The sequence below is a fragment of the Cuculus canorus genome, chromosome 2 (genome assembly GCF_017976375.1).
Source record: "Cuculus canorus isolate bCucCan1 chromosome 2, bCucCan1.pri, whole genome shotgun sequence".
Taxonomy (NCBI): Eukaryota; Metazoa; Chordata; class Aves; order Cuculiformes; family Cuculidae; genus Cuculus; species Cuculus canorus.
The window spans coordinates 94,308,440-94,329,196 of NC_071402.1; the positions used below are offsets into that span (position 1 = coordinate 94,308,440).

General features: G+C 42.2%; 1 protein-coding gene across 16 annotated transcripts in view; it reads left to right on the forward strand.

Moving 5' to 3' along the window:
• ATXN1 (ataxin 1) overlaps positions 1-20,757 on the forward strand; it is a 282,081-nt gene that overhangs the window by 106,195 nt on the left and 155,129 nt on the right. For 13 of the 16 annotated variants that reach the window (XM_054058377.1, XM_054058379.1, XM_054058380.1 and 10 more), the window contains one exon: positions 6,693-6,818. The exons of the other annotated variants lie outside the window; for them this stretch is intronic. The gene's annotated coding sequence lies outside the window, so the exon portion shown is untranslated. The remainder of the gene's footprint in view (positions 1-6,692; positions 6,819-20,757) is intronic. 16 annotated transcript variants of the gene reach the window in all.

Here is a 20,757-nt window from a genome sequence, read left to right on the forward strand (position 1 = left end):
GTGGCCTGCAGACCCCCATAGGCACAGCAGGTACTTCTTAGTAGGTGACAGAAGGTAATGGAGAAAGTTAGACATCATGTCATAAGATTCTTAGCCCTTCATGCACTAAAAAAAAAAAGCGTGATGACTGTCTTATTACTTAAATTAGTAGTGAGAAATTTAAAGATTTTGGGGGGTCTTTTTAATGACATTTGGAAAGAGAACATAAGATCCACTGAGAGAAAAAAATGCCAGAGGATATTTGGCATAAGCTCAGATGACAATATAGTTCAAAAAAGCACTACTGCCTGAAGTTTTCTGCTGGCTGTTTTTACAACTAGTGCCTAGAGTTTATTATTTTTCATAGGGTTTAGTGGAGGAAAGGTAGTAATTTTTGCTTTTAACCTGTTTGTTTTACTTTTTCCTTTCTATAACCATTCTTTGCTATGTTAGTGTAAGACAAGGAGAAAATATTTTGAAGAGTAGAAGAACTTGTAAAACTACAGAAATTAGGTTAGTTATTGTAGCTGAAACTACTTTGATCTGTTCTCTCTTTTCTCTATATTGTTCATTCAAGATACTCCGGCAGCTGTCGCTATTATGCCTTTCCAATGTTACTGTAGAATACGATAATATCATATTTGGTGGCATAAAGATGAATGACAACAGAATAATTGTTTTTTATGATTATGCCTACATTAGCAGGTAGTATGGACCAACTGAAGATTATCTGTATGGTAAAAAGCTTGGTGCTGGGATCCTGAGGTTCACACCAAGCACGTTTCAGGGTTACTTCTGAGCAGCCCAGTGCTGCTATCTGCATGCTGTGGAGAACATGATGCATCTCGTTCAGTTTCTCACAGGAAGGATTCAGTTTGTGTACTTTGGGACCATCCCACAACACAACCAAAAATCCGGGCAGGATATGTTATCTGGAGACTTACTTCAAAAGCTGCATGCCTTATCTGAACAAAAGCAGTGGGTAGCTGTGCCCTGTGGAGGCCTTGTGGGATGAAGGGATGGAAAGAAAGGTGCGCTTCAGCAATCTGGTTTTGTAGTTGTACCAGTTAGTAAAATGTTTCATTATTTTTCTTTCTTTAGTGATCTTTCTTTCCTTCCTAGTTATTACTGAATGGGAAGGGTTTGTGTAGGTAGGCCTCAGAGAAGGAAGGCTGTTACCAGAAATTAGGAAGAAGAAATCTACTGAAAGAAGGATTGTGTCTTCTTTAAGGAGCTTGTACAATGCCAAATGTAGGTTATATGCTTAACCAGTAACAACCTATGTCTTGCAGTTGGTGCTGACTTGCTGACAAGATCATGTGCCACTGAAGACAGTACTTAGGCCCTTATGTTAAAGAGGGTGGTCAGGTACTTGCAGAAGTGCTCATGTTATGGTTTGTGCTAGAGAAAAGGAAGTAAGAGTAGAGACAACCAAAGCAGTAGTACAGTGTGGGTTTTTTTTAAAAAAGAAGAAAAATCTGGTCAAGTGGATTTAAACAAAAGCTTTGTCTTTCTCAGTGTCCTGTCTCTCCTGGATTAAAAGAGTGAATTTGGCTGCAAAAGCCAGCAAGCTTTTGTAGCTGACCAACTCACTGAATCCAGGCAGAGGACAGCATTTGTTCCTCTGCTTGGAAGATTTTAGCTGCTGGCCAAGCTGCTGGCATAGTCTTGCTGATGTCAAAAAGTAGGACCAAACTACAGTGGTGCCGAGCTGGTTGTGGCTTAGTCAAATTTCTCTTCTAAAAAAAGCTAATGGTCAGGCCTCCAAAGTTTCCTGCAACAAAGGTCACCACAGGTTTCTGCTGAAGCGTCTTGTACTCTGTGGCACTGGAGATAAGTATAGGTATAAGAAATATTGATTGTTCAGTCTATCTATATAGCAGCAAACAACTACATATCAAAATCCAACCTCATATAGCTAGAAGGTAGGTAAACTGACTAAGTAAAGCAGAAAGTAATAGGAAAAAATACCAGACTCATCTGTCTGGAAACATGAAATGTCTTGTTTTTTTCTGGAGCCTTTCATTTGAAGAACCCAAACTGTATCTGGATACTGCAAATAACACCATACTTCATTTTCTTAACATCTCTCTCTGAACTAAAAAGTGCCCTTTAGTAGAGAGACATATTTGCCTGTTGCTTTTCATGGGCGTACAAAAGGATGTTACTATCCAGACCAACTTGGCCAGTGAGATGATGGCTGGGTGGTGTTCAGCTCTTCATCCACTGACACTCTTGGTCTTCAGTTGTGCCTCAGTGAGCACAAACAATCATATGACAGGGTCACCTGCCACAGGACAAGGATGACGACTTGTCATGCAGTCAGTCTCTTAGTGCTGTGCTCTAAGATGCTGGTATAGGGAGGCACTTAAGAGGATGCTAGGGAGAGCCTGAGGTCTGTGCTGGGTGAGGCTGAGCTGATTACAACTTAGAAAGACCTGACACCCTGCTGGGGAAACAGGAGAGTGTGACTGCGCGTCAGCTCTTAATGATAAACACGCTGCATCAAGGCACAAGGGCTGTGAGTGTGGCTCCTCACTCCAAAAACCATGCGATAAAGTCACTCTCAGAGTGTTAAGGAAAGAGAGCACTTTATAGCGTTTGTGCTGATGAGCTGAAGACAAGAGAAAGAGTACATACCACTTGGGAACAGGGACTGAGCCTACCAGATCCTAGGCAGAGGCAAGGGAGGGCAGCAACAAGAGATGTGCGAGAGCTCGGTGCAGCCATTTTTCCATCCGTTAGAGCCAGTCCCACAATGAGATCGTATTCTAGCAATCTGCTCTGCTCTGATCCAGCCTTGGCCTCGTCCTGTCATGCATGATAGTGCCACAGTTGTCTTGTCCAGACCCACCCCAGAACTGCTTGCAGCGGGGACTGAGGGACAGTGGGGGAAGCTGGCAGCTCCCTGTCTCCCAGGCTTGGAGGTGGACAAGTCTGCCTAACTCTAAAGAGATGAGCCGAGTCTTGCTCTGTAGTTTGTCCTGTGACTTTATTGCTGTCTTTACTAGATCCTTTTGTTTCCACTGCCATAGGTTTTCCTGGGTTTTGATTAAAGTCAAGTCATGCTAACATGGCGAAGGTACAAGTTGACTAGAATGGAAAAATCAGCTCAGTCCGTTCAGCTGTATCGGCCTTCTGAGAGAGGCACTGCTGCGAAATGAAGGAAAGCTGGGGCAAAAGAGGGGTCCCACTGGTGGCATTTTATCAGGCTGTTACTCTCATAATATTTAAGGTTTTCTTAAGATCCAAGGCTTAAGCAAGGACTATTGTCTATCTCACCTTTCTTTGAAAAGCAAAATATTTCTGCCTTCTGAGTGCAGACGGCCACAGCACCTATTGTGTCCCTGCAGCTTCACAGTCAGAAGGCAGAGAGAATTATTTCTATCCAGTCTCGTAGCTTTTGGGGGAAGTACTGCATTTTGGAGAAATGTGTGCTGATCGACTATCATTTTACTCTTGAGGGCTAGCAGTACCACACGATAAGCTGCAGATTACAGGAGAACCTGGCAGAATTTGGCTTCTTTGTAGCTGGCAGGGTTTATGCTGCATGTATGGGTGGAATGGGGATTTGTACTTCAGAGTGAGCCTTCAGTTGGCTCTGTTAGGGACTAGAGGAGCCAAGCATCACCTCACTTACTACATTGGGAAGAAAGAAAGAGCTGAAAAAATACTCCTTTAATTTGTTTGAAGCTGCATTCATTTCTCCAGAAGGGGGAGAGTGGAGTAGTTGAATGCTGGGAGGAATGCACTTAATTGAAGACTGTCCTTCCTTCCTGATTCATGCCCACACACTAAAGAGAAAAATAAAGACATTTACGAACGGGCTGTCAAATCTACTCACATATATGCTGGACTTGGCAGAAATACCTGTTGTGTGGTGCTTTGTGTGTGTGATTGAATAGTTCGGTATTAAGAGTCCACAGTTGGTTTTGATACCATTCAGGTTATTTGGCAAATATCATAAATTCACAGAGATACAAGCCGTGAGCAGACAGTGTCTGCGGGAAGAGCACCCTTACTGATAGTGAATTTTGGCTCACGGTATGATGATGTAGCAAAAAGGGGCAAAAAACCAATTTAAAGTCACACAGAATTTTTCTTGTTGCATCCTCTGCTGTATAAATTGTTACTTTTTTTTTTTTTAGAAAATAAAAAAAAAATAATCCTCTGTCAGAGTTTAAATCTCTCTTGATTTGGCAAACCCTGATTTTGCTGCTCCTTTTTCTGTAAGGATCAGATGGGTAATGGAAGCTGTACAGCAAATTAATGTATGCTACTCGAGACAGTAAAATGCAGGGCTACAATAGGCCTTTTTTTCAGCAGCTGTAAAGCTGTTGTGTGACTACAGTGAATCCATTCAGTCTCCCCCACGCTTGCTGGGAGCACCCAGGAGAAGGGAGTTGTACTAGTGAAATGACTATCTAGCAAAACAGTTTGAGCGACATACTGATGACTCACTCCTCATTTTGGTTTACAGGGTCTTTTTCTGTGGACGTGAGGTTTCAGCCTCACTTCAGTTTGAAAGAGCTTTAACTTTGTCCACGTTATCAGATATCCACTAAATCAGCACGAGTGTTCTGTTCCTTGCATCAGCCCTTTGAGACTGGAGAATACTATAACGTTTGCTGCAGAGGAAGGGGAAACTGAGGCACAGGAAAACTGAAGTGAAGCAATAATGTGCATTAGAAGCCAAACTCTCATACTTTAGTTGCACTGTAGAAGCTCAAGTGTCATTCAGAGCTATTTCAGCCCTTCAGGAAGTGTCACATAGCATTTGCCCATAGGTCATGCAAAAACCCTGGAGGGTAGCTGGGAATCTGTCCTTCAAACAACATTATTTGTCTCTTTAAGCAGAGCGTTAAAAAATGTACGTACATAAGTTAGAACTGGAGGATTTTATGCTGATTTTGGTCTTAAAATAGAATCCCCAGCCACCTGGTATTTGAGTCGGGGGAAAAAAAACGAGATTGATTCAGCAGGGTGACACTCCATAAAATAATCCCTTTAACACTTTTTCTTAAATTAAGAATGGTTTCTAAGTAGCATGAGTCATGGACAGAGTGTCCTCATTTCACTTTGAACTTCCAGCCTTCTCTGGATTTATGTCACAGCTTTAGAGAGCTTTGTCCTATTACTGCAATTCTGTGGGCTTGACTGTTGCAACCTTTACTCGTGTAGAGTGAGAGCAGGCTCCTTGAAGCAAGCAGCAACCACCACGTAAGCGAGAGCAAGCAGGGTGGAGTCAGGGAGCTGGGTGATTTAAACGGAGTAATTTGAATTTGTTCGTACCATAGGCAGCTTCACGGAGTGGTGACAGGCTCAGCTTCTGTGCAGGTGTCAGGAGAAGCCCTTTTACCTCCTTATTTGTATGTTGGTCTTTGCTCTGAGTTTTGTGTTGTTGTCTCTGGGAGTGTGGGGGTCAGGGAGTGGTGGGAATAAAATGCAATGTAGAAAGCTGTACTGTTTGAATTTCTGTCTGCTTCTGGGAAAGTTGTGTTTTCTGAAATACATACAGCCACAGAAGGCTGTGGATAACATCTCAGTTTCTTAATTAAAAGCCAGGGAAAATATTCAGAGCTAGCTGTTCATCTCCTCTAGCTGAGGAAGAAAACCAAAGCAGTCTGGCTTACATGCAGGCAAGGTCAAGTCCTCCTCTTTGTTGTGTTGTGAAAGTTTGTTGGCTTCAATGGGGGTAGTCACAGGTGTAGCCATGGGAATGTTTGTCTTTCACTATTTTTACAAAGCAAGAATGAAATACAATTGTTGGTCCTAAAAAGTTGTTTGTAGAGAAATAACTGGGATGCCTGTAATCTGGAGGGGCCATGCAAATGCAAGACCGTGCTCTCAGAGGAAAAGTGAACTCTGCACTGGCTGGCAGCCTTTGCTTTTTGAGGCCAGGGGAAGTCTGGAGGCTTGCATACCCAGCCGGCTCCTGGCCTCCTTTCCAGCAGGTAGGAGAGAGGGAGGAGGGTGAAACAGGGGGGCGGTGAGAAAGTGTTCTGGTAGCAGCACTTGCTGAAAAGTCAAAACCCTTCAGCCCTTTTTTGGTGATGGTGGAGAATGTCAAAATTGATTGTATTAGAGACCTGCCAATTTGTCTTACTCATATGGTTCGTTGCTCCTCCTCCCTTCCTTCCTCTCTCGTCAGCTGCGCTGGGTTTTGTAGTGCTAGTGCTGCACTGCCTCTCAAGCACGGCTACTACTTCCCCCACGCTGCTACTACAGAAATACTACAGTAACTCAGTGATGATTTAGAGAGATGGCCATGTATGTGTTATTAGTGGTACTAACAGTAGTTGTAGTAATAATAAAACTGATGATTGCTCTCCTGTGTAACAGTGTGATGCTTTACATAATAATTCTCCTTCTGATTTGTGTCTCGGGACTTTCTTCCCTTTTCACCTTTGCAAATTTATGGAGTCTGGTATATACTGGATTTTACTTTAAATGAATACTTCAGTATGCTGTCTTGCAAGTTTTAAAAATAACGTTTTTGAGAGGTCTAAAATAGTGGGTTTTTTTCATGTTTGTTTTGTTAAAGTACAGCCCACAGAAGAGCATTCATGCTGCTTCTGCTGGGGAGTTATCACACTTGCTTTAGGTATTGAAATATACATTGGAGAAAGGTCAGAGATTTCCCCTGAACCACCCACCAATCGCTTAAAATGACGTTTTCATTCTGAGTGTTTCTTGCTTTGTTTTTGTTTAAGATCTTGGAGCACAAGGAAAGAGTTTTAATGCAAAACAACAGAAAAAAAAGGCTGCAGCATCTCCTGTGAGAGAGGGGGGAAAAAGGAGATTTACAATTGCATCTTGAAACACTGATATGATTTGAGGTAAGTGATTGGAGGTTCTTGTCATAAGTTACAGCTAGTTTGTAATTAAACTGGTTGTTATTTATCTGGAAGCGTTGTGATATTTCTGTCAATGGCAATAAAAGCAGATGGGAGAGGAAGGGAGAGAACTTTAATGGCAAACCCAGAAACAGCAGTAAAAATGTGTAATGCACGTACCTCTTTGAAAATGGGCCCCATGAGGTCCTGTCCTGCAAAGAGGCAATCATTCTAATATTTATAAGGGCTAAGCCGTGTTTAAATCAATGGTTCTCTTCCCGGAAAGTTAGGCATGTGTCTAAATATTTCCGAGTTTGGAATCTATATCATATGGGAATGCTGTAGCAGAAAGCTATTGAAGAACATATAGTGCATAGCCAGAAAAATGTGTGTGCAGTTCTCTTACTGTTGGTGATAATGTCGTGAGTAATCTGATTTTACAGCATTCTTCAGTGATATTTTTGTATTAAATTCATAGTTCTTATTTTTATGTCTAAACACCTCATTGAAATACCAATCTTTGTAACAGAGACAGAGACTAAATTCTACACCACATTTAATAATGTCTGCCTTAATTGCTTCGTCTGTGTGTTTTAGAGCAAATGGAGTTAAAAGTATAAAGAAAATAATGTCCCCTTTCATAACTAGAGTTGCAAATTGCACTTGGATATTTGAATAGCAGCTGAACTAAGAGTTCGCTGACTGAAGCTGAATTGTGTTGTCCCAAGTTAATACTTTCTTTTAATAAAAGCAATCATGAGTTGCAGGGAAAAGCTCACCTTTTCCCCGCTAGTCTTAATTTTTTTTTTTTAATTTTCATTTCTTATTAGAAAAGAATGACTTCTGACTTTTTTTGTCTAGTAACAAGAAAATATTGCAATTTTGAAACTCTTAACCACTGAAAACGCTGCATAAATGAAAACTAAAAACCACCAGTCTCTTTCTTAAATAAAAATTTCAAGTTATTTACTCTGTTCTGACCCACAAGTGTGCTGAAAGACACAGAATTACTGTAAGAAAACTGCAGAATCAGAAGAACCCATGTAACATGGAAGAAGCAAGGGACTATAGTCCACAAATGTGCAGAATATCAAAACCCATTGGCTGGTGGCACTTGCAGACATTTGCTTTCTGGGTTTCAGAAGAGAGGAGAGCATAGCCGTCCCCTAGTGATTGCTCTGTGTTTGCTTTGTAGGAATAGAACTATTAAGTTTCTTTTTGAAATCAACAGGCTCGCTGCAGGGAGCTAAGTATTTCCTTTCTGGTCAGTGGACAGGAGCCATTGCTTGGGAAATTGTAATAGTACCGTAGGCATTTGTACTGATTTATCCAAAAAGTTCAAAACTTTCACAAATCAGTGTAGACAACTCCTTTTTATGTGCAGGTCTTGACTAGGGACTGTAAGCCTGAACAGGAATATAAGGCTCTTTCAGTAGGACTTTGAAGCGATTTTTGTAGTTGTGAGATGAGGTATTAAAGGAAATCAGTTTGAAACCGCTGCCATACAACCTTTAGGGGCTCTGGTTCTTACCCTCCCTTCTCTCCTGCTATCCCTGTGGCTCAGGTGGGGATATGCCTTGCTCTCTGGAGCAAGCCCTGTTTCAGGCATAGGGCGACAGTCCTGACCAAAGTGGTGAGGGAGGGAGTAGTGCGTTGCAGTGACCCATGTGTGCTCACTCTCTGCCCACCTTCGCTTTCGCTCCGTCCCACTCTCCAGGTGGCAAGCATTCCTCCTTAGCCTCTGCAGAGCATAAATCAAAATACTTTTTTCCTGTCTTTTTTTTTCATTGACGTCACACCAGGGTAATGTGCATGATTTTCCGTTCGTATCTGCTGCCTTGTTGCTCTCTGAGGAGGCACATGTTGAAGTTCAGGGAAAGGTATTTTTGAAACATCTCAATGACGTTTATAGTCATTCGATGGGCTCTCTGTTGCAGTCACAAAATTGTTGAATCCTGTTTAGTTGTCTTTGTATCAGAGAGTGCAGGAGCTCATTGGCAGAGTATTAAAGAAAGGGAAGTTCTTTGGTGGCAAGAGACACATTTTAAGAGATATTAAATTGTATTGCTAGTCCTGCTCTTTCTTGATTAATTTTTTAGCACGTGAAGAAATAATGCCCTCTTTCATGTGCCTGGAGGTCCTGTGGTGTGTGCCAGGGAGTTACGTGGGTGCTGAGCTGAGCAGGCGGAAGGACCAACTTTCTCCTGCCTTGTTTTTCACTGGGAGTGAATATGGGGAACTGAGCCTGCCCGATTAAACACATGCCTGTTTTGTTTTGCCTTTCTTTGCTCTTCTTTCAGCTGTCAGCATGCCATGTTCAGATGGCAGTGATCAGTCACAAATTGTCCCCCATCCATGCTCCTTAGCTCTCCTAAACCATTAGTTTTGTGGAGCTCTTCAACAAAGATGGCACCAGTTTGGAATTTTTGTTTCTTTTTTTTCTTTCTTCCCTCTAGCTAATGGAAAAAAGAGGTTGTTATTTGTTTGTTTGTGTTTTCCCCTCAAGTCAGCTGCAATAGTTCCCAAAGCAACTTGTGTTAAGTGCAAATGAGGCTTTGATAATATGTGTGCTTGCTGGAGACTTGCTTAGATTTTTTGAATTTTTTTTCCCGCTGTATATGGATCTTTTCAATGGAGCGCCTCTATTGTGAATCAGAAAGAAAGTGCACAGGCTGCCCGGCACATAATGGAATTGTTCATTTGTTTCTGTAAGTGTGTGTGAGCCTTTGTAAAGAGGAGATGGTGGGGACAGAGAATGGAGATCTTTGCTGTGGGGAGCTGGGAGAGGGCAATGGCACAGCCTAGGGCACCGTTGCAGTGGGACACAGCTGTGCCTGCTCTGCTCTGTGCTGGTGAGCATTACCTGGAGCTTGCACTGCTTAGCACATCACGTGAAGATGAGTGAAGCTTGGGCAGCCATTGACTATGCTGGCTGTAAACCACATAAGGCAAAATATTGGAAAACTGCAGTATTTCCAACACTTTTCTTAAACCATGTGCATTGGCTTTCAAAAGAGTCATGTAAATGTGAACCATGCCATCACTGTGCTTCCTCACTGTGATGGTATTTATTATAAAGGATGTATGGTATAAGTTATTTTAGTATGGAATAGATAAGAGCTTGAACCAAACTCTTGGATCCAAGTTACCAGCAGCTATGCAAAAGGCAGGATCCAGATCTGAAGTCAGTGGTTCACACAGTTTCTAGTAGAGAGTGGTTTTAACTTGCTCCATAGAATGAGAGTAGCCAGAAGGTCTAAACTGGGGCTTTTAAATAAGTTCTTGCCTTTTTCTGACCCACTGTTCTCCTTTGCCTTAGAATGCTACTGTGACAGCACACCAGACATTTTCTCCAAGCCCCTGTGGCCAAAACACACCAACTTCAGGGAGTGGAGAGAGGCCTCTCCACTCTTACAACAGCCATATGCTTTTTTTCCAGAGGAGTTTTTCTTCCGAGTTAGACCTTCCTTCTGGAAAAAGGTCTTTGGAGTCATGGTGGCAGCTTTGAAGGTAGGAGCAAAATTCACAGACACCAAGTAAGAGATGATCAGCCTGGCATGAAGCAAACCAGGCCACTGTGGCTGGGCTCCCCACCTCCTAAAAAGTGCTCTCTCATGATGCCATAGCTGAATTACAGACATGAAAAAGTATGACAGTTTAAAAAGAATTTCATAAAACCTAAACATTTCTTTCCTTTCTGTATACAGGACTCTGTTCTTATTTTTCCTCTTCCACTTTGCTCTTGGACACAACGTTTTTAGGGTTTTTCATTCTGTAAGCTGTGCATTTACTAGAGAGGCATCTGGTTATGTGTTACTTTACACATCTGTTACGTACGTCAGAAAGTCAAATCCAGCACCTAGAGATTTTATGTGGATTTGCAGCACTCCCTGTGGGACTTGGAATCCATAAGCCAGTGAATAGTTTGAGGGTACAAAAATGCAGTATTTCAGTCTATATTGCATATATTACTGCAGTTTATTGCTTATATTTTTATTGTGTATATATACTACAGTCCCCTTTGTGTTTGGCAGAGAAAAGCTGGTACGGGAAAGACAAGAGGAGTTGGTGATTGGGGAAGGTATTCAAAAGATACTGCCCAAACAGCTGATGTTGTGCATTTTGAACTTAACTTCAGAGTTTTTGAATTATGGGGAGATGCCAAATACCTGAGACAGCATTGGTAGCTGAGGCAAAGCTCAGGCTTTGCAGTTTCACTTGGAGATTCTGTAGTGTTTGCAGCCCATATAGGAGGGATGAGTTGGAAATAAGTATCTATGATTTGAACAGTGTTTTCTTCTCTACTACTCTTGCTGTTCAGGGTTTTGCATTTATTTTCCTCTTATTGTTAGTTCTGCAAGTGTGTGAAGTTTGGAGAAAACATGTGGCTCCTTAGCTGGTCTTTTTTAATGATCTGTGTAGAAACCAAATCTGATAAATGCTGTTTCTACAAATGATGCTATTTCTACAACACTGATTTGTGTGTTGTGCATGCTAGTGAGCAGGCTGACTTAATTGTAACATTTCATGTCTTTCTGTTTACCCTGGTGGGACTGTGCTGATGGACTTTGGGTAGAGCTATCGAGAAGAGCATTGTCAATAAACTGTTGTGCATGCCATCTCCTGCTTTGCTGATACATACTGGAGTGACTCCTTGCCATCTATGGAGGAGAATGATAGCCATCGTAGTGGCAGCATATGTCAACGGATGCTTAGGAGCCTCTCATTAGCCCATTGTTAAAACCTATTGGCAGAGTGTAAGAAGGGGCAGAGTAAACACAGAGGTTAGCACAGAGGAGCTGGAATAGGAAAGATTTTTTTTGAATAAGAGAGACTGTAAAAATGCAGATATGGTAGAAGGCATGCTATGACAAGAGCCCAAACGCAGAGTGAACAGTGGGCTTCCTGTTTGCTAGAGGGCTTGCTGCTGGAGCTCATGTGGGAGCGCTTTGCTACCCAGCAGCAGTCCTTCATGGCCCCACGGAGAGGAACCAGAGTGTGAAGAGAATCGTAGAATCACTAGGTTGGAAAGGACCCACTGGATCATCGAGTCCAAGCGGTCCCCCGGGCACGTGGACCACCCACCCTCTGCAGTGAGGAGTCCTTTAGCAACTGGCCACCCTCTTTTCCCCTGACTCTCTGCAACGTGGTTGCTGTGGGCAGGGTGCTGCAGCTGCTTTGTTTGTAATGGTAATACTTTACACTGTTACTGTGGAATACTGCAGTATTTTTTGTAATTATGGCTGCATGCCAGTAACATACAATAACATTTTGGTCTTCCTGTGCTATTGCTGCTGTAGGCATTCGTTCCAATTTAGGCTGCATTTGCAGTACGTGGTATGTTTTTTTTTTTTTTTTCTAGACTTTGCTCGTTATCTATTGTGGATATTTTTGGATTATTCATTGCTACCCACGTCTATCCGTACAATTCTATCTCAGAAAGCACTTCAGAGAGTGGCAGTCTCTGTTGAACAAGCAATTGTTGTGGCTTTCACAGAATTACGTTCTTGTGAAAGTATGAGGCAAGAATGAGATGAAAATGAAGATGAAAATTGCTTTGTAAGTTTAAAAATGATGGTGGTTTTAAAAATGTTTGAGGCAAATATAAAGCAAAGCCTTTCTTTGACTGATGTTAAGCGTGTTTAGCCTTGAAATTCTGGTCTGCACTAAGTGGTAGGTGGCTGAAAACTCTGGAATGGCAGAATCTGGGAGGCATTCACCATTTTCAGAGCTTGTAATGATTCTACACAGCTTTGGTTTTAATTATTTTTTTAGTTTTATTTCCAGAGGAAAGTAGTTGTTACTTGGAAGGTAGTTGTTAGCGTTCATGCCAATCATTGTTTATTAACGTTTTCATGGTCAATAGGTGAAATTTTTGTGACAGGGAAAATAAAGTCCTAGACATGAGAGTTCACAGCTAGTCAACCTGCATGCAGTTTATTTCTGGAAGGTAGAGGTGTTATCCCAAAGGAGGCGAAGGAGGCACAATGCAGAGGAGACAATGAATGTGTTTTCTGGTAAATTTGAAATAAAATAAAATGTGTGATTAAAAAAAAAGGGTTGCACGATTCTCGCGTGTAATTTTAGTGTCCTTTTACTGTGCTGACTCACCAAACTACTTAAGTTTCAGCCTGCATTTGGTTTAAATTACCTCAGAGGCCTGTATTTGTACGCTGCTCTGTAAAGTACTTCTTGTCTGCAATCCAGATTTTTTGTTTGTTTGTTTGTTTCAGCATTTCAACTGACTTGACTTGGCTTTTTTTCATTTTCCAGGTCTCTGTTTTACTAACATTTAAAACCAGTCGCTGTGCCTGCTTGAGCCTTGTGATAGGCAAAATCCATGTTGCAGCAACAGATAGAACAAGGAGTGAATCACTGCTTTCTGCCTTTCCATTAGATTACCTAAATCACTATGCATAAATGTTGCTTTATGTATGATACAGCAGCATGATTATCTCACTGCATTGACAGAACAGTGCTGGAAGTGAATATAATAATTCTTCTTCTACTACATCTTTAATGAGCTACAATTAAAAAATAGTGTGTTGGCGTGCCAGATTAGATGTGTTATTCTCAGAACATTATTCAAGCCATTTCAGCTTTTGGGCTTATGTTGTGTGTTCTGAAAACCTTAAGAATGAAACAGGAGGAAAATCTGCTTTGCTAGGTGAAAGTTAACTAGACAGTAGAATCTGTTGACTGAAAAGATTTAGGTCTGTGCTGAGTGTGAAAGCCTGCTTTTTGTCTCCCTTTGTGGGTGAATTTTTTTAATATATAGTAAAAAAAAAAAAAAAAAATCCAAAGCAGCAGGTTTCTACAAAGCTCCAGTTAGGTCCCAGGTCTCTTGACACCTGTGGCAGCAAGTCTGAGTCACAGATAGCACAAAGCTGTGAAGCTTAATACTCTCAGTATTCAAAAGCACACCTAAATAGGAGGTAAAACTCAAGTGCCTCTTTTAGCTCTGGGGGCTTCCCCCCCCGACTAACAAAATTTAAAAGCCATTTTTAGAATTTTGTACAGAAAAATTTTCTCAGCACTTGCATCTTTATGAAGGATTGACATCACTTAGAGATCAGAAAATAGCACTGTCATTTTTAGCTTGATGGCATTCCGTTCTCTGCTCCAAAAACCTGATGAACAATGGACGACTCAAAGATTTCTTGGAATTTTCTTCCCCTACATCCCCCCCACCCCGTGCAATTCCATTGCCATTTTTAGCATGGAGGGCAGATCTCCAAAGAATGTCTGTGTGCTTGAACTGTGATTTCTTGAAAATTCAAAAAAAAAACCCCAAATTGAGTGTCAGACGACTAAAATCGCTGAATGTTTCTATACATTTTGGTAACATTACATGAGCTTTTTTAAAGACTCCACAGTAAGAGTCAGAAGGCATTTGATAGAGAGCTGTTAAAACTCCACTTCAGCAGCACGGAGATCTCCCTATCACGCTGCTTCATTATGTTGTGATGAGTTTTTGCTTAATTATTTTCGGTGTTTTATCAGCTGTGCTCAGGGAAGTTGCCTGACAAAACAAATTATCAGTGGATTTGGGAGACTTGGACAAGCTTGAAGCACTCGTTGAACCACAGCATCCTGAGTCTTTGCCTCAGTTTTCAGTGTGAAAAACAAGGGTTGTGTCTCTTCTATATTTTAGCAGGATGTTGAGAGTAGGAATATGAAGGACAGAGAATTGTGCAGATACTACTGTTACCTAAGTGATGTGGTATGTTTAAGATAAGCAGTGTTGTCAGCTCTTCTTGGCAGAATCACTGAGGTTGCCATGAGTGAAATTTTTAACACTGAGTGTTTTTTTTTTTTTAAGTGATAGAAGTGGCCTGTATCAGGCATGTTCTGACATGTCAGAATGATATGTGTGAAGTATGAAAAATTAAGCTGCTGAAATGAAATGTGAGGGGAAAACAGTTTAAAGTGATTGTGAAGGGAAAATCTGTACCTTCTTCTTCTGGAACAGAAGAAGTAAAATAGCTTCTATTTTACTTAAAAATTGGAGGGGGGGGGGGCGGAGAAAGAGAGAGGCAAAAAGGCAGGTGTCCCCTTAAGAGCTGCTGTGTCAAATTTGAAGAATGATTTGAATTCAGTCATTAAAGTGTGAAATGAAGGGATTTTAGTTCTGCTTTAAATTATGCATCTCAAATTAACCTTAGCTGCAGAGTCTCTGCCAACGCCCCCGTAATGACACATTATTGGTACTAATGGCTTCTTTGTGACTTGAGATACAAACAGACATTCTAGACAAAAACATTTCAGCTTTGAACTAAATAAGACACACAGCATGCATTTCCACCTGGGGTTTCTAGTGACAAAGCCCTGCTCTCCTGGTGGCTGGAGCCCATGAGCCCTTTTTTCCAGCTTCCATGCACTGCTTCTTGTCCTGGCAGGTGAGGGCAGCTGAGTGAAAATCTGCTTCATAAGTTTGGAAGAGCAGGAAAGCGATAAACTTGGAGTAAGTGTGGATCTTGTCCAGACACAGAGCGTGGTAGGGAGCCAGGATGAAGACTGGGATGTGGGCAGTGGATGGGGAGGTGGAATTTCTGGTAGATGATAATCTAGGAGGAAGAGGACACAAAATTGTGAGGGAAATGGAAACGAGATGCCAGGACTTAAGGAGGAAACTGCTAAGTAAGGGGGGAGTGAGATTAATAAATAATATAGGCAGAAGTGGTTGGTTAATCCTTTATGTGGCATGCTGACATGAAAAGAGGTCAGAGTTTTGGAGCTCTGTGCCCTTAGGTCTTCTTTGTGAAGCTCACTGTTATTGTTTGAAAAACACCTCTCCCCAGAATTTCACTCAGGGGTTTTGCAGCTTTCTCCGTGCTATTAGTGTTTCTCTTGGGATAAGAGGCATAGTTGCTACCTGCACGTAGCTACTGGGTGGGCAGCCTGAACATGGTTGGAATGAGTGAGAATGGCATAGCCCAGAGAGCTGCTTGCAAAAGATGCACAGTTTGGCATGTTGATGAAAAAGGAGTAGTTCTGCAAGGCAGACACAGAATTTAGACCCTAGCTTCTCTTCCCAAAGATATTCACTAGCTCGTTGTTTTATCCTCATTTTCTCAGTGGGATGTCAAGATGTGGAATATTGGCTGCCTCCTCTTTCAAGTTGCAGCTCTGAGAATTTGATCACTGGCTATGGCAGGACCCGTCAAGAGCTGCTCCTGCCCGGTGCTTGTGTCCCATGGCTGTTACAGGCTGTGTGAGAGTGCGTGACTTTCTGTATGGATTTGCTGAGAAGCAAGTTGATCTTGTGGCATTCTGGATCCAGAACAGGACAGCATTTGAGTGTGTAGAATCAAATGCAAAGAAGTATTCAGGTACCCCCTCTGTATTCCTCAAAGGAACCACATTCCTGAACTGGGACACAAGACTTAAAAACAAAAAAAAAAAACGGAGATATGCTATACCTCACATTTACCAATCCATTAGAGTTACTCATATGAATAATTAAAACACCATTTAGCATTGCCACAGTAATAGAACAGAATGTGGTTTTTATTATTTTTTCTGTTCCTTTTTTGTTGATTGATGCATTTCTTGATTTCTTGTGTAGAGTAGGTATCCTAACGTTTAGCAAGGCCCTGCTTTATGTTCATAAGCTGTTGAGAGCGCCAGTAGAATGAAAAGAAGTCAGAACTCAGTAGTAAACGTCTGAAAGTTTGAGGCCTTGAACACATATCTAGTATTTTGCAGCAAATAAGTTTGTAAAATATTACAGCCTTTGTTTGTCCTAATTGTTAATTTAAAAAAGATCATTTTATATTCATTATGAATAGCCTAATAGCACATTGGGAAAAAATGGAAAATAGAGGCAACAAGCTACCTCACATTTTCCATGGTAGTCCTTAAGCTGGTTAGTTAGTGGGAATATGTTGTGTGAACCGAAGGGCAGAACTTCACCATTAAAGAGACAGCAGTCCTTCTGAAACCATGTGTGAAAAAATAAAACTTCTGAAAGTAAGGTCTGAAAAATGCAGAAATGTGTGATCTGTGAGGCCTGAAGTAGGAATTGTATTAAATTTCACATGCATGTGCACCCAAAATATTTTCATGTTTCTTAGCTCAAATTTATTCTCACTTGCCTTTGATTTTTCCTTATTACTTATATAGAATTTGTTAACCCATTTGCTTGTATTTTTTCTTACCTTCAGAAGTACCTGATTGATGAATATGCTAGAATGTATGTTAAATATGAACATTTAACAATTGTTAGGTTAGTGTTGCTTTTTCGGGGCAATGTCTCTCTGTTTTCCAGCTACAATAGACAATTTGTTGTTAACACTTGAATTAGTATCATATGTTTTGTTTGCTGCTATTGTTTTGGCCGTTCTTGGAATACGTGTTTTCATATGTATTTTGAGCCCAGTTTCGGATGCAATAATACGATGACTGGTACTAAATGATACTTCATCGATTGGATTGGTTATCTTCCGAGTGTTTGTGACATGTCATATCTGATGATAGCATTGATGTTCTTGTGCATCTCACTGTCTGCTCTAGCTTTATTTGTCATTGTACACATTAACATCATGGGAATTGCAACTGATGACAAAAAGAACATAAAATCAGTGGCTGGTCAGGAAGCATTTATTTTTTGTCTTTTATTGTTTGGTTTGGATGTTGTGTGAGTTGGGTGTTTCTTGTGGGTTTTTCCAGCCAAATGTTTTTTCTTTCCCATTGATGAGCAATGAGAGGGGAGAGTTGCTGTCAGTCAAGGCCTCTGCTCATTCCCCACAAGCTCTGTGCTAGTAGCAATGCACACTTTTTAGTTAGCATTTTCCCAAGACTTTGCAAATAGGAGCTCGTGCATTGTACTATCTAGCAGCTCTCCTGCACGTGCCATCCCTGAGATGTTTTGTCTAGGGCGGCTTGGCCCCATGTATTGCTCATGCTGTTGGCTGCCTCTATTGGGGAGGGGAGTTGTGCCATCAAGAGGCACACGCTTCTGCCTACTAGCCATCAGCAATGCCCAAACTTTGCTCTGGATAAAGAGATAAAGAGAGTCTGGTTACAGACACAGCCACTCATTAGGCTAGGTTTTAGCCCTGATTCTAGGGAATCCTTTCTGCTCTGGGCTTAATTTGAGGTGCCTTGCTCTGTTGCCATAATACAAAGCAAGCTATAGAAATTGTCTGCTGTGGAAGGGGATGTAGAATAGCTGTCTCAATATGGAAAGTGCTGCATGAAATTGTTCCACTTACTGTTGTTGCTTGTAACACCTACGATGACTATAAATGAAGGATATTAGAGGGGAAAAACATCATAGTATTTCAGTTGGTTTACTTTGTGCATATTTGACAGGCCTCTGTGTATAGGCAGTTACATAATTTCCTGGGATAGTCAGATTTCTCTTTATTTGTACGGCTCTTTCTCTCAGCAATAGGGGAAAGAAAATACATTAAGGATCAGAAAATGTGGCTGTAAAACCAGGAAAAAATTATCGGCAACCTCAAGAGCAGACGTAAGTACGTGGAACTGCTTTTGATTCATCTTTCAAAAGCAACTCAGTTCCGGAATAAGAGTAGCCTTTTGGGATGCATTTCAAGATGGTGTAATTGTACTCGGACAGGAATTACAAGAATCAATAGCAAGCCCGACACATCCTTTCTTTTCATGACAGTTTCACTGATTGCCACCAGAGAATGAATAGGGTCCTGGTCACCATAAACATCAGAAGTAGTGATTGTGGATTTTTTTCTCCATCCTAGCATATGTTTAGGATTATGCTGTTTGTTATGGTGGGTTTGCACCCATAGTCTGTAGAGAAAGAGAGTTGTTTTCCCCATTTACCTTCCCCTCTCTCTTGATTTTATGCTCCCACCTTGAGTTGGGGCTCAGCTGTTTGGTGCCTCTCCGGGGACAGAGCAGGGCAGGGAGAGCATGCCTAGCCAAAGAGATAAGAAAAACAGGTCATTTTGAGATACCAGTGTTTTACAGGGTACTTTTTGTTTCCCTGCATATACTGCTTAGGAACTAGTAAGGGGCAGGATTTGTCCCTGTGTGTTTATCAGGAGCCTTTCTGCACTGGGGCTGTGATGAAGCTGAGCACAGGGTTTCTTTTGCTCAAGGAAAGGCCCCGTGTGTTCACTGTGTTTCGGCAGTGTGATATGGCAGCAGTTTGTTGACCTGTGTGCATGTTGGTTTTTTTCACTTGCCTTCCTCAGTTAACTGAAGCTCTGTGACTTTTTAACCAGCTGTCCATGGGCTCTTGTTTTACAAGCTCATTAAGGTGGCCGAGATGGTGACGGCAGCAGTCCTGCCCTCCCCTTGGGTGCTCATTAGATGGCTTTCTTGTGCTGACATAAGCGTTGTGTAGTTGTGCTGTGAGCCAGGTCTGGGAAAGGATCCAAGTCAAAAATAAAAAAGGGAAAAAGAAAAAAATACGTTTTCAGCAGGATCTGTTCCTAGATCTAGCACACAGTCTTTCTTATACCAGCCTGAAAAGTGTGAGGGTTTGTACTGGCATGGGGGGAGGTGGAGATGAGCAGCTGGAGTGGAGTGGTCAGGGGTGCTCTTGGCAGCAGGAATACTGCCTGTTTGCTTGATGTTGGCCTGAGGAAATGAAGCCTTTGTGAGCATGCTGCCTGGCTTTCCTCTGGTCTGTTGGCGCTTCCAGTAACTTCCAGCGTTGTGAGGCAGTTCTGACCAAATTTGCCTGAAGAGCAGGATCTGAAGATGTGAAGGCCTCCTGAGCTCAGCGATGCATGGTGGCTGGTGGACAGCCCCAAATCAACTCTCCCCAAAGTTGTCAGCAGGGGCTCAGCTGCTAAACCTCATCAGTCCGTCAGTCCTCCTCTTGAAAGCCCAGTCATAGAATCATAGAACAGTTTGGGTTGGAAGGGTCCTTAAAGATCATCCAGTTCCAATCCCCCTGCCATGGGCAGGGACATCTCCCACTGGACCAGGCTGCTCAAAATCTCGTCCAACCAGGCCTTGAGCACCTCCAGCGATGGGGCATCCACAGCTTCCCTGGGCAACCTGTGCCAGTGCCTCGTCACCTTCACAGTGAAGAATTTCTCGCTGTCCCAGTTCGGGCTGAATCGTGGCCATGTTGAGGTGGGTTGCCTGTTGAACAGCCAATGGGGCAAGAGCGCAAAGTGGTTTCTGGGAGCAGCTGTTCATTTCAGGGGGCAGAAATGGTTCACCTTCTGGGGCCTGACTGCCCAAGGGGCTGGGGCTGTGCTTCTAGTCGGGGTGGGGGGGTTGTATTTGTTTTCTGTGCTGGTTTGGGTTTTTTTTTTGTTTGGTTTTTTTTTTGTTTGGGTTTTTTTCGGTTTTTTTTGTTTGGTTGGTTTTTTTTTAAATTCTCTAGGAATCAAAATTTCTGGAAGCCAGGAAAGTTGGTAGGTGAGACTCCCTTCAGTTTTTGTTTGGGTGGCCAACTATTTAACCCTTAAGTCAAACAGGTCTTTCTAGCCTCCCCTCTACATTGTTTCCCTTGAACACCTGGTGGCATCTTTGTGCCCTGCTAGGTCTAGTGTGCAATCCCAAAGGGCTACACTCCTCTATGTCCAGTGTGCCTGGGTTTCACCTGCCCAGCCTGTCCCGCTGCATGGGCAGCCCCAGTCTACACCACTGCCACGGAGCTAATGTGAAGACACACATTGTGGTTTCCTGCTGTTTTGCTTTGTAACCAGTCCACTGGTAAATATAGCTTGTATGTGGTTAAAAATTCATTCTCTCATTATGGGTGGTTGTTGTGCAATAATTATGTAGAAATTACAACCGAGGATTGTTGTGGATTGGGGGCGGAAGGTTGTTTTGTTTTATTTATTAATTTTTGTGCTTGACATGCCCTGCAGTGGGAAGAGCAGGCTTTAGTGTCTACCCTAAGACAGGGCCCCAAGCAGATGTCAGGACTTGGTGTGGCCACAGGTACCACCTTGCAGGCTGCTGACTTTCATGTGGCTCCCTTCATGTGGCTACA